Raw genomic sequence first — 13,659 nt, 5'->3', positions numbered from 1 at the left:
AACCGCAAACCACTTATCCACTTGAGTTTATGGTTAAGACTTCTCCGGAGTGTTTTGCGGTTTAGGAAGTGATACAGAGCTTCAATGTAGCCCCTTACCACAGACGCGCTTCTTCAATTAATGCTTGGCACAGCACTAAGAGCTTACCCTTGTGTCGCGAATATCGTTTGCACATTCAACATACATTCATAGGACTGCAGCTAGTTTCTGAGCTGCAAAACAGGGACATTACAGATAGTAACTGTTTCATATGCCCATATTACAAATTATCTTTAACTGTGCATGCAATGTCTTGTATATAATGTATACCCTGCTCATTATGTAACTGTATTTGTAAACATGTATTATTTGTCTTAACTCTGTGCCCAGAACATACTTGAAAACGAGAGGTAACTCAATGTATTACTTCCTGGTAAAATATTTTATAAATAAATAAATGTATAGGGGAAACAAGGCATTGTGGTGACCAGCAATTAACCTCCTCATCCCAAACAAGGTTTAGGGGTAAATGTAATAGGGGGATGGGGAAGAAAGTGGAGGTTTGTTCGCATCTGCCTGAATAATTTAACAGAAAAGAGTAATAATCAGAAGGTGCAATGTAGGGCTAATAATTGGAAGCACTGAAAAGAAGAAAGTAACCTACTGAATGCACTCATAATGAAGAAGTTAAATAACATGCTAGTAAAAACCCTTTTATTGCGTTATTAAAAATAGTCTGGAGAGAGGGATCAGGTATAAAAGTCCATGGCCAGTCCAAGGTTTAGGGGTAACCAGCCGGGCATAAGACCTTTATTATTGGCCTGGTTAACCCCTTCACCACCACACCCACCTGCTGTACAAGCTCCACAGAGTCTGGGCTCTGGCAAATGGTGGCCGGATAGCCCTGTGTTAGCCCAGGATGCGGGTACTCAAGCAGAACTGCACTACCCCTCTTGTTCTAACACCGTGGCATCCCTGAGGATTTCAAGTCCGGACACCGAACAGACCCATAGGCACCAAGCTTGGTAGACATCTGGTCCCTCGGAATCCATGACTTGGAAATCCCACAGTTCATTATCAGTACATATACCTATTAAATATAACGCTTTAATAAAATATACTGTGTCCTATATTTTTGTGTGATAAAGATGTGTAAGTCCGAGTTCTAGTGTCAGGGATGGAGTGAGGGTATATATTGTCTACACTCACTAGCCTCATTCTTGGCACACTCTACAAATAACTTTTAAACCTTTAACACACAAGAAATCATTCTCAGCTTTATCCTATAGCTGGAGCATCCCCTGAACCCCTATGCCAGGTTCAGGGTACCTGGGCATGTATCTGGGCATATATTATTATATTTTGTGGGGGCTCAGGGGTTCCCAAAAAGAGCTTGCTGGGGTTTTGCGTGTTTTGTTAATGTATCTGGGCACCCTTCGTTATACTGGGGACCTCTCTTTATACTAGGGACCCCCGGTATGGTTGCAGGTATACATTAACCCCTCCATGCCCGGTTACCTTGTCTGGATGATGCTGCAGCAGGAATCCTGGCGGTGAGTCGTAAGAACGTTTTCAGAGTCAGAGTTTGCCCGGAGCAATGTGCTTTGCTGCATCCAAGAATCTCACTCGATTCCCAGATCCAACTTTTGGGGTATCCCAGAACTCTGGAACCCCAATACATAGACACATTATGTAAAGACTTTCTCCGGCAAACCCACGCTAAAACTAACAGCCTAGAAATCTCCTGGCCCCAGCACCCAGAAAAGCAAAACACAAATAAATCTTTAATGTCGCATAATTTGCACACAGTCACAGTAATTTGCAACATGCATTTCTGACATCTGGGTCCAAGAGCTGACACTCTAGGACCTCAACACATGGATCAGGGGTAACCAAGTGGGCTAAAACTTTATTAATTAATGAGCCTGCTTAACCCCTTCACCATCACATCAGCCCTTAAAAGCTATTAACACAGTAGTCTGCGCATGCGTGAGCTCTCGAGTGCGTAGACGGCTACTGTGCTAATAGCTTCTCACAAAAAGATTGATTGAGGACCCCAGAATCCCCACCTTTTTCACAAAAAGCACATTATATATTTGTTCTGTCTCCGGCTTACTGAGGCTTAATAAATTGAGACAAGCAGATGATTCCTTCTTTCATACAAAATGGAGTCTTTGAACTTTTGATGTTTTATTGTAGGAACATGAACAGAAATGAGGAAATGGAGTATCTCAGTCCCGGATTTCCACAGACGGCTCAAATCACAAGGCTTTACAAAGCACCTACGCCATACGAAACATGTTAGAGAACTTGCAAGCACCACGTTTTTGTATTTTAATCAATAAACATTGTTCTTGGTCACCACGTCCAGCGTTACCTTTTTTTGTCTGTGTACCGTCTTTTTCCTGTTTGAATTCTTCCCCCTCCTTCCTAAAGCAGATTAACATTTCTAGAAGACAATTCGTTAAGTCTGGTCCAGTAATGAGAATAGTTTAAGGAGACTCCTTGGAATTGAACACTTGAATTAAATACCACCTGGATTTGACCAGGTTTATGGGGGTGGTAAACGCTAAATAATGCTGGTACCAGCATTCTTCGCCTTCCTTCAGTGGAGGAGTGGGTTCTGCTAACCACTGTCGAATATCTTCTGCCTGAAGTCCATAAAGTGACGCTTTGTCTCTGGCTTCCTTTCCAAGTTGTAACGCAGCAAAGCAAGTCTAGAGAGGGCCTGTTCTCTGTTGTTTGGGAGATGTCCTCTGGGTGAATTAAATGGAAGCAGGTCACCAAACTGTTTGATTCATCTGTAAAGAGGTCTTTATCCATCATCCTCAGTAAATCTGTCTTCCATTGATGGAGCTGGTTTATCATTGTCTTTTGTTGTCTGCAATGCTGTACATCCTAGACCATTTCCACACTTCTCTCATGTAAAGATATCTCTGTAAGTTTCAGTGATATGCCTTTCTTTCTCCTTGTTGCCAAGCCCTACTTTTATGTCGAAGTGGTTAGGACATGGTTTGAAGAGAGATGCACGTCCATTATCCAATGTTTGCTTATTGGGCATCGACGTTGTCAGGTCTGTGCACCTTGGCAATGCATACGTCACACACAATTACCAATACCAGGTCAAGTCTTCGGGAATATGGGGTGTTATGGGATCCATTTAGCTGTTTGCGGACTTTGTATACCCTCAAGATATACCTGCCAAGCAGTAGTAAGACCTGTTTCTCTTGGTCTAACAGTGGGACACGATCAGCAATTCTTCTGAGGTGAGGGTGATGACGTGCCATGTCTCGTGTGGGAATTTAGCTATTTTCTGGCATCTGACTACACTCGTATAGAGTAGGGAGTGGTATCTTTATTCTACAATCTATGGAACACGTGATGTAGCCATTTGCTCTACTACCTGTTGTCTCCATCATTCCTGCGCATGTTCTGAGTGTGTAGGAGGGAAGCATTGTCTCATATGTTGTACAAGTCAAAGAACTCTGACCTAACTAAAGATCAGTTGCTTTGATCATCAATGATGGTGTACACTCTTATAGCCTTTTCAGATTGTCACTCTGGATGTACTACAAGACATATTTTAGAGCAGGATCTCGCATCACCTCCTTCTCCACAAACCTTGGTGCACTTGAATGTGACTGATGGTGGTGTTATTTACTCTTCTCTCTCTCCACCATACTTTGAAACAGGGTTGGGGGCCTTGAGTCAGTTAGGTTAAATGTCTCTGGATATAAAGCTGCTACATGTCACTGTCACACTCTGTATATTTGATAGCATCTTTACAGTCTCTGAAGAGGTGACTTCTGGAAGTGCAGCATTTGAAGCAAACTCCAAGTTAATTGAATAGGCTCCTGGTTTCCTCTATGGTAGTGATGTACTGGGCATCCAGAAATTACCCAGGGGGCTGTGATCCGGTGTCCAGTAATTTCCATTCTGCTCTGCTCCATCGGTCCTCTTCTTGGAGAACGGCAGGAGCAGAGCAGCAGAAAACTTACCTGTAGCCAGCGGTGGAGGGTGATGAGGAGCTCTGCGAAGGATAAGGAGCTGGCTGTCCAAAATTAATGCCCCTGCTCCGGTAACATTTCCCAGCTCCCACTGTGATAGGATGTGTTCTGCTGCTCCCACTGGCTCAACAATGACGTTCTCTGCTTCCACCGCCACCAGCATGTCGCCATTGCTCCCACAAGTTGCAGTGGTCCTTCTCACCCTCTGCTGTCAGCTGCAGGTAATTCAAAGCTGCCTGGTCCAGGTCCTTGGTACCCGGCTGTTAGGACCAGTATCTCAGGCCAGAATCTGCACTCATGTTAAGCTTCCATTTTGTCTGGTCATAACTAGTTAAGATTCTGTAGTCAGCCTTTTGCTGAAATATAATTCCTAAATGCACTCAGTTTCTGCCAAATTGCATTTCCTTTCTTCCTGGTCAGGATATTACTACGATACTTTTGTGTTGCCAATTTCCTGATGTTTTAGTTAGAATATAATAGAATGGTTCTCTGCAAGAAGAAAAATAGTGTAATATAGTTGCTAAAGACTCAAGGTCTCTGATAACAGACAATGAATAAGCTATGTATTCAGACATTGCTTGTATTGGGAAAGACACGTCCCAAAAGACACGCCACTAATATGTCCTGCCCCTAAATCACGCCTCTAATCAAAGCTACGCCCAAGAAACACCTAGTATACGCCTATGTTACGCCTATGTTACGCCTATGTTACGCCTATGTTACGCCTATGTTACGCCTATGTTACGCCTCTAACCAATATCTTTTTTTTCTGTATAAAAATCATAACCCTATGAGTAATAAATTGAGACAAAGGATTTGAAACCTGGCTTGCGTTACGTTTCATTTCGTTCGTCTACCAGGATTGATAGTTCATCAAAAAGATAACAGTGGCAGGGCGTGAAAGCTTCCTGGGAAGTCTGCTGCAAACGGTGCAGATGGTGTATCCAGTCACAAGGCTTCAGTTTACTTGGCAGAGGAAAGGCTCCTCTCGGTTCTGAAGCCAGGGGAGGAAATAATGGATTTTCCTTCACCGGCATTGCAAATTTTCTATTTTTCCACCGGGTACTCGCTACCCGGCAATTTTCAGGACTCGGTAATACACTCCTCTATGGGCATCACATGTCCTATGGACTGGGATAGGTGTTCTGGTATTATTGTATCTTGTGACTGGTCTTTCGTTTCTTTAAATAACTTGTACTAGATACGGTTGGTGTACCCAGGGCTGAAGATGTGGGCTGTTGTAGTTGGGTATGTTGCTCTGTCCATCATATTGGTTCACAACATTGAACCGTAAGGTGGAGAAGGGTTTATTGGATGCCTTTGGTGTGTGTGTTGGGTATGCGTTATGTACAATAGTCCTTGCTGAGGGGAACCCTGCAGTCGTCTTTTACGTGCAGTGGATGTAACGTGACAGTGTGTAAGTATGAGAAAGGGTGTTCTCTGTGTTAACGTATCTGGATTGCGAGCTTAGTGTAGTGCATCTGTACCCATGCGAGTGTGTGGTTCACTGTGGTAGATGTAGCCATCCCATGTAGCGTATGCTTGAAGATGCTGTTCCTCTGTTTCATGTGGAGTCTCCATTGCTTTGGCATCTGTAATACCCTCCTCATCGGGTAGAGTTGGTGAACTGGCGTTCATACTGGCGTTCATACTGGCATGATTTATTAAATAGTCTCTGGTGTGCTGGATCTTCTAAAGCTATTGGATTTCTCCAGTGCTCCCCGCCACCTTGTCTTCCGGCTTCTTCAAAGATCTCGGCTTGGGCTTCAGCAGCGACGGCTTCCTTTCCTACATGTAAACCTCTAAGTTTTCTTCCAAATTGGTGTTCCAACGTGCAGAGGCAGCGGTGGATGCATCAGTGTCCCTTTGCTCCTCCCCTTCAATATGGGCTCTCTCAAATTTCATGGCTCTTTTCGACAGTAATTGGCCCTTGCACGTGTAGTCTTGTTTAAAGACCTCGTTAAATGTCTGGATGCGCCAGAGCTCTGTGAGGTCCTTTCTCCGACTTTTAGCTTCCGTGATTGCACGCTACATGCGGCCGTCGCATTCCAGATCGATTGTTTTTTGTAGGTCTCGCCTCTTGCAGGCTTTCCACAATTATTGGTTCTCGTCAAGTAGGTGATAAATGTTTCTGACAGTATTTGGTAACGTGGCTGGTCGGTCCTTCATTTCATCTCTGACAAAAGCCAATCAATGGGACTATCCGCTCACTAGCAAAATCCTCTATTGTGTCCAAACTTATGGTTGATCAACTTTATCTGTTCTCTCCTTCTACCTAGACATGTCCCTCTTGTGCTCTCCCCATGCTCAGTCGTCTTGTCTGTCCCAGGCTCTGTCATTGAATAGCTGCATCTGTCCCTGGACATCGGTTCTCAAAGTAACACACATACGCACTATGATATTATACAGATGCAGCAGCCGTTATTCTAATAAATCACGGAACAATTTGCGTGTGCGCTGCTGTAGTCCACGCGGCATTAACGCGACCAATCGCCCAGCACAACTGTTTATCGCGGTAGCTTTGTTTGTGCATGGATTCTGTTTCTATTTGTGCAATGAAATGTAATGTGTACAGAACTGTGCTACTGTGCCAATTTCAGTGTTTAACACTAAAATGCCATTTTCTGCACTCGCGTCTTAAGGCGGGAAGGGGCGGTAGAGTTGGAAGAAATCCCGCGCCATGACATGGGTATTCCGAGGTATACAATGCGTGAAGTGTTCGAATAACGGCCGCTGCATCTGTACAGCATGTCTCACCTCTCCAGACAGCAGGTAGATGATCTCCTGGGTGTGATTCAAGATCCTCTCAGTCATCTTCTCATTATTAATTTTGTTCATCAGAGAGTCAGTCAGATGCTCCAAGAATGGTCTCTGGGACAAAAGATAACATGGGAGATGTCAGAAGTACAGATATAGGGAATAAGGGCATTTTCTGTCTGTGTCACTGTGCATTTTGAAGTACAGAGAAGAAAGACTATGGGGCAAATTTATCTGTGTCTCTTTGCAGTGGGAGGGACAGATATGAGGGAGTCATCAGCTCCTTGTACTTTTTCATCATCAGTGAGTTACTTAGAAATTCTAAGAATGCGCTCTGGTCCCTGTGGGAGTGTTTCTCCACTTGGTGACCTCTACAGTTAGGAACAGTGACTGTACTTGTCCTATCACATCAGCAATAGGAGAGAGACCAACCTGAAATACTATGAGGAAAGTTACCACATTTCAGGAATCCTCAAACAGGACAGTATTATGCACTAAAATGTAATCTTTGCTACTTTATTTAAAAGATAATACGAGGGGTGCCATTATGACCATCTTTAGAAGCTCTCACCTCTCCAGTCAGCAGGTAGATGATGTCTAGGATGTGATTCAAGATTCCCTCAGTTCGCTGCTTCTTGTCCATCATAATCGAATTAGTCAGGTGCTCCATGGTGGGCTCTGGAAGCAAACAGAATGGGTAAGATCTACAGATCTGAAGTAATAAGGGCTTTTCCTGTCTGTGTCACTGTGAGGTACAGAAGAGAAAGACTATGGGTCCTCTCGATCTGTGACACTTTACAGTGGGAGAGACAGATGTGAGGAAGTGATCTGCTTCTTGTCATTGTTCATCATCAACGAGTTATTCAGATACTCTAACAATGCTTCTGGTTCCTGTGGAAGCGTTTCAGCACACGGTGGTGACCTCTGCAGTTAGGGATATGACTGTACTTGTCCTTCACAGCAATATCAAGAAGTGAGAGAGAGGCAGAGACAGAGACCAACTTGGGAGACCATGGAGAAAGCTAGAAATCTCAAACAGGACAGGATCATGCACTAGCACCGGGGAGTGCAAACTTATCTCCCCGAACCCCCCTACCTGCTCCCCCCCCACTCTCCGTTCAGCTCCAGCGTCAAATGACAGGTCATTTTATGCCTGGTTGCCATGGCGATGTGTCGCTGGAATGCAACATAAGTGAAGTTACAGCGGCCTCACGCGATCCCCGGCATTTAATTTAAATGTCTTCGGGGAAGCGCGTGGCCTCTAACTGCCAACCCCCCCCCCCCCCAGAAATGATTGTGCACCCCTTCACCAACATGTAAAACAGTTGTGTGAAAAAGAAAGTACACCCTCTTTGAATTCTATGTTTTTACATATCAGGACATAATAATAATCGTCTGTTCCTTAGCAGGTCTTAAAATTAGGTAAATACAACCTCAGATGAACAACGACACATGACATATTACACCGTGTCATGATTTATTTAACCAAAATAAAGCCAAAATGGAGAAGCCATGTTTGAAAAATTGTAACGCTCGGCCTGCCCACAAGCCAGACGAGACCCCAGGAATTAGGTGGAAGGGAGTAATACCGCACACCTAGTAGCAAACAGGGGCACGGCCGGAGTGTGGAAGTAGCGTAGATGGTCCTGGAAACTAGAATGTAAATGGTACCGTACTTAACAGCTCCGGCAGAGAAGGGTAATGTTCGTAAGTCAAGGGTCCTGGGTTTGGAGAGGGCAGCGTAAACGATTGTCCGTAAGCCTGGGTTGAGGAGTGGAGAGAGCAGCGTAGTAGATTGTCCGTGTGCCGTGTCCAAGGGTTGTCGAAGTCTGCAGCGTAGAAAGTCTAAAGCGAAGTTCAAGGGTTCCAGAGAGCGGCGTAGTAAAGTCCAAAGCAAAAGGTCATATCCAGGGAGGACAGCAGAATGTCCAGGGACGGGAACGGTCACTGAAAAACAAGAGAGGCCAGGCAACAGCAGACAGCACCAAGGTACAGAAGCTGTGCAGAGCAAAGAGGAAGTGGTGAAGGGGGATTAAATAGGGGGCTGGGACCAATCAGTGGAAGGGGAGTGACAGAGGAGTGGCCCGAAGGAGGACCTGATAGGAGAGCAGAGTGGAGAAGTTTCGGACCAATCGGCGTGAGGGGAGGAACAGAGGAGTGGCCTAAGTAAGACCCAGATAGGGGAAAATTACCAGAGGCTTTGGGAGTGACCTGAGTGAGGGGAGGAGCGGAGGGACGGACAAGGGAAGGAACAGACAGGGAAGAAGGACCTGGGAGGCATAGCTGATGGGGAAGGGGCGTGCCAGGTAAGTGCGCAGCGTCAGAGGGGGGGGGGAGGATAGGAGAGACGTACCGGAGGGTTTGGGAGTAGACAGAAGAAGGGGAGGAGCAGAGGGACGGACAGGGGAAGGACCAAGCGGGGAAGAGGAACCTGGGAGACGGAGCTGAAATGGGCAGAGACACGCAAGGAGCGTGCGCCATGTCAGCGGAGGCGCCAATCAATGGCAGTCTGGGTACGCGCGCCCGTAGGGGTGACGCGCGCGGCCTGGAGGCGCAGGGACAGCGGGCAGCAGCGGGAAACGCCGCTGGGGAGCCTGAACGGCCTGTAAAAGGGGTAAGGAAGCGCTGGACGCGGGTATACCCGCAGCGCGGATCCTTACAAAAACTAAGTACACCCTTACGGCTTCCATAGGAATTAAGATGCTAAGTAGCAGACAGGTGCTGCTAATCAAATGTTCTTGATTAATTGATCATCAGCAAGTGTGACCACCTGTATAAAAGCCGACGTTTTAGCAGTTTGCTGGTCTGGAGCATTCAGGTGTGTGTTAACACATAGTTACATAGTAGATGAGATTGAAAAAAGACTTCCGTCCATCAAGTTCAACCTATGCTAAATTTAGACAACAGATACTTTATCCTATATCTATACTTATTGATCCAGAGGAAGGCAAACAAAAAACCCCATTAAGGGGAAAAATTAATTCCTTCCTGACTCCAAGAATTGGCAATCGGATTAATCCCTGGATCAACATCCTTCCCATGTATATTTATTTGGTATATCCCTGTATACCTTTCCCATCTAAAAAGATGTCCAACTGTCAGGGTCTCCTAGACCTCCTGCCTAGCCATAGCTTCTTTGTTCACCGGGTGTGCTGCTGCCTTCTGTTTGCTCTGGGTTCCTCTGTCTGCCTGTCTGTCTTTTTGTTGCTCCTGTCTCTGTCCTTTATAGCTTCTGCTTCCTGGTTGTTCAATTGCCTTTGCTTGAAGTCAGACTCCCATGCACATGCCTCTGATCCTGATCTGTTTCTGTACCTGTACCTGTATTATAGAAGTCTGTTCACAGTAAAAGCCCTTGCTGGTAATCTGGCTTGTCCCTGTTTGTTCCTGTTCTCAGTCCCTGCCCCCAGACCTGTCCTTGCTCCCCTGTCCTGTTCCAGTCTCCTCGTTGCCGACCTCTGCTTGTTACCTGACTTTGCTACCTGCCGCCTGCCTCGGACCTCTGCTTGTTTCCTGACTTCGCTACCTGCCGCCTGCCTCGGACCTCTGCTTGTTTCCTGACTTCGCTACCTGCCGCCTGCCTTGGACTCCTGCTTGTGACCCCTACTACACTCGTGCTGTTCCGGCCACCGAGATCCTACCCGCCACAGGAGTCTCCCGTGACAGAAAGCAAAGGCCACTTCTGGACCTCGCTGGAACAGATTCTTCTTCTGCCTGCACCCTTTCCTGCCTGCTGCTGCAGACCACATCCGCATGGTTGAAGAAAAGTACTTTCGTTTCTTTTTTGGAAATCCCAGTTGGGAAGGTTTTTTTTTTGCTGCTAAGTGTTCTGCAAGAATTATTGCGTTCATAACGAAAAAACATTTTTGCTGAGACTAGAACTGTTGCTGCAGAGACAAGTGCACCTTTCTTTGAGATTTTTCTTTTGTGCAGTGCCTGGGTTAACCTTTGCAGTACCTGTTGCCACCTTTTTAGACTCTGACTTTTCATTCCCTGGACAAGGCTTGTCTCTGCATCCCTGGTTGGACCACTGCTGTTCACAGGGTTCCCATTTCAAAAGACAAGAGTGCTTCCATTATTTTGTAACTGCATACTGTGATTTTTTCCTGCAATCTGTAGTTCTTTCTATGATTGGTTCTAAGGTTTCCGGTTTACCTGCAAGTTACCCTAAAGTTTGTTTCTCTGTAACCTGTGATATCCCTACGCCTGATATCAAAAGTTTCAGATTTAACTGAAGGGTTCTCTGTCTGATATTCCTATGTCCGATGTCAAAAGTTTCAGATCTAACTGCAAGTTTTTCTCTGTATTAGTTTCCTGCTGTCTATGATATTTCTATGCCTGATTTCTAAAGTTTCAGATATAACTACAGGTTTCTCTGTCTATGTTTTTTCCTTGCATTTATAAATCTCCGTGACTGATGCTAAAGTCTCAAAGGGTCAGCTCTCCTATCTTGTCTCTCTGTGTCTAATATTTCTGTTGTTCATTCTAATGCTTCTGCTTTTAAGACACATTTCCTCTTTACTGGTTTCTTGGGAAGTGTGGTTTCCCCATGTCTGAAATTATGGCTCCCACTCAAAAAACAGTCTTGAGCAGTAAATGTGAACACAGTACCACTGATTCTTCAGAACTTCTCAAAGCAAGGAAGAAAAAGAAAGATGTATTTAATCAAGAAAAAGATGTCCTAACTCAGACGCTTCAATCTGCACGGAAAGAGATTGATTGTCTTCATGGACGTTTAGATAAGGAGCAAGAAGCCAAGGCTGCACTACAGAGCGGTCTTTCCTCAGCAATTGCTCAGTGTGTTCTCCAGGAAAAAGAAAAGCACCAGTTGGAGAGTGACCTGGATGTCATGTCAGGTGAGCTGGAGAGGGCATATGCTGATGCTGCTGAGGATCAGCGCCTCGCTTCTAAAAGTAACGAATTCCTGGAAATCTCTATGAAGGAAATTGACAGGCTTAATACAGAGCTTAAAGTCTCCCAGGAGGAGATTTGCTACTTCAAAAAAGAGATGGAAGTCGTTCGGGAGGAGAGATGCTACTTGAAAACAGAGATACGTTCTATGAGAGACGCCTCCGAAGAGTTAAATAGAAGGTTTGAAACTATAAACCAAATGAGTAAGAACTTCTCTGTTCAAGCCAGTGAAGGAGATAAAAGACTCCATGAATCAGAAGAGGAGAAGAGACTATTGATAGAAGAAAAGTCAAGGATGCAATTAGCACTGGAAAAAGCAGAGGGTGACTGGGAAAAAGAAAAATATCAGTTGGAGAATGACAGAGTGATCTTGTCAAGTAAGCTGGAGAAGGCCTACGCTGATTCTGTCCAGTACCAGACTTTCATGGCTCAAGTTGACGCAGCACTGGAAGCATCTCAGAAAGAGGTTCACAGGCTTACTACAGAGCTGGAAGCCTCTAAGGAGAAGAGTTGCCACTTCAACACAGAACTATGTTCATTGAGAGAAATCTTCAAGGGTTAAATATCAGTTTTGAAACTGTAACCCAAGAGTGCACGAATCTCTATGCCCAAGTCAGTGAAGGAGATGAGAAACTCCATGAATTAGGAGAGGAGAAGAAACAGTTGGCCCGGGAAAAAATAGACGTGCAGACAGCACTGCAGGATACAGAGAGAGTGCTGCAAGAAGAACGTGTCTCCCTGGAGCAGCGCACACAAGCAGAAAATATGCTACAGAGTCAGCTGCAAGAACTGCATATACATCTGCAGGACACGAAAGAGAAAAGGGTGAATGCTGAGGAAAAGCAGCGAGTTCTACAGGAAGAAAGTTTCCAGACTGCCTACAAGGTAAAAATGCTGCAAGAGTATCTGAGTACCCAGTGTGTTCCCAAAGAGCAGCATGAGGAGCTGAAGGCCACACTGAGCATAACCATTGCCTCACTTGAGGAAGAGCTTAGAGCCCAGGTAACCCTGTATGAGAGGGAGCACAAGGCGGTCCAGGATCTGAAGCAAGACTTAGAGGAGCAGAAACACTGCTCCATCCTTAACAGCCAGTACACCCAAGAGAAAGAGACCTGGAAAAGACAAGCTGCTGAGACCATAGCAAAGGAATTTGCAGAGCTCCAAGACGTGATGAGGGATGCATGGAAGCGAGCTCAACATGATCACAGTGAAGAGAGGAAAGCCCTGAGAAGAGAATTGCAGGATGCACTTAAGCAGGGATCTCTCACTGAGGAGTGGAAATTGCAACAACACCTACAAATGAAAGAGCTAAAGCTGACAGCTGAACACACATCACAGTATCTCACAGCGCTACAGGCGCAGATCGCTGAGCTCAAGACACAGCTTGCCAAAAAAGAGAGGGAGGAGGTGTCCGTCCGTCAAGTGGCTGGCCTGACACTGCGCTGTGGGGTCAAGGTGACTGATGCCTGCAAAGTGATTAATCACACAGCCCATGAGAAGGCCCGGCTGCAGCTGGACAAAGTCTATGAGGCGTACCGGCAGCTACAGGTCAGAAATAAAGAAAAAGAAACACATTTAAGCCTTGTTCTAAGTCTGCTGGGAGATATGGAGTCACGACTCCACTCCAAAGAAGCTGAACTGACAACTGCTTTGAGTAGGAAAAGAAGTGCAGAAGGACAGCTTCAAGAGCTGAAAACACAAATAGCTGGTCTTTCATTGGGTGATACCACAAGATGGCAGTCACAAAAAGAGACCACGAAGAGTGAACTTAATGTCCCCATTGACTTGTATGGAGAGTCTGATGCACCTGTTCCTAAGGCCCATGTTCCTGATGTCCATGACACTGTGATTGAGTTGTATCTACCCATTGGGAAGTTCCTGATTCCAAAACTAAAAGAGATATGTTGGTCACAAAAAGAGACCACGGAAAGTGAACTATATGTCCCCACTGGTGCATGTGAAGAGCCTGTTGTATCTGTTCCTGATGCCCCTGCTATGACGTTAGATG

General features: G+C 45.5%; 1 pseudogene; it reads right to left on the bottom strand.

Moving 5' to 3' along the window:
- Positions 1–13,659, bottom strand: part of LOC142484845 (uncharacterized) — a 33,989-nt pseudogene that overhangs the window by 15,194 nt on the left and 5,136 nt on the right.

The sequence above is a fragment of the Ascaphus truei genome, unplaced genomic scaffold, assembly GCF_040206685.1.
Source record: "Ascaphus truei isolate aAscTru1 unplaced genomic scaffold, aAscTru1.hap1 HAP1_SCAFFOLD_437, whole genome shotgun sequence".
NCBI classification, from domain to species: Eukaryota; Metazoa; Chordata; class Amphibia; order Anura; family Ascaphidae; genus Ascaphus; species Ascaphus truei.
This window is presented reverse-complemented; position numbering and strand designations above follow the sequence as displayed.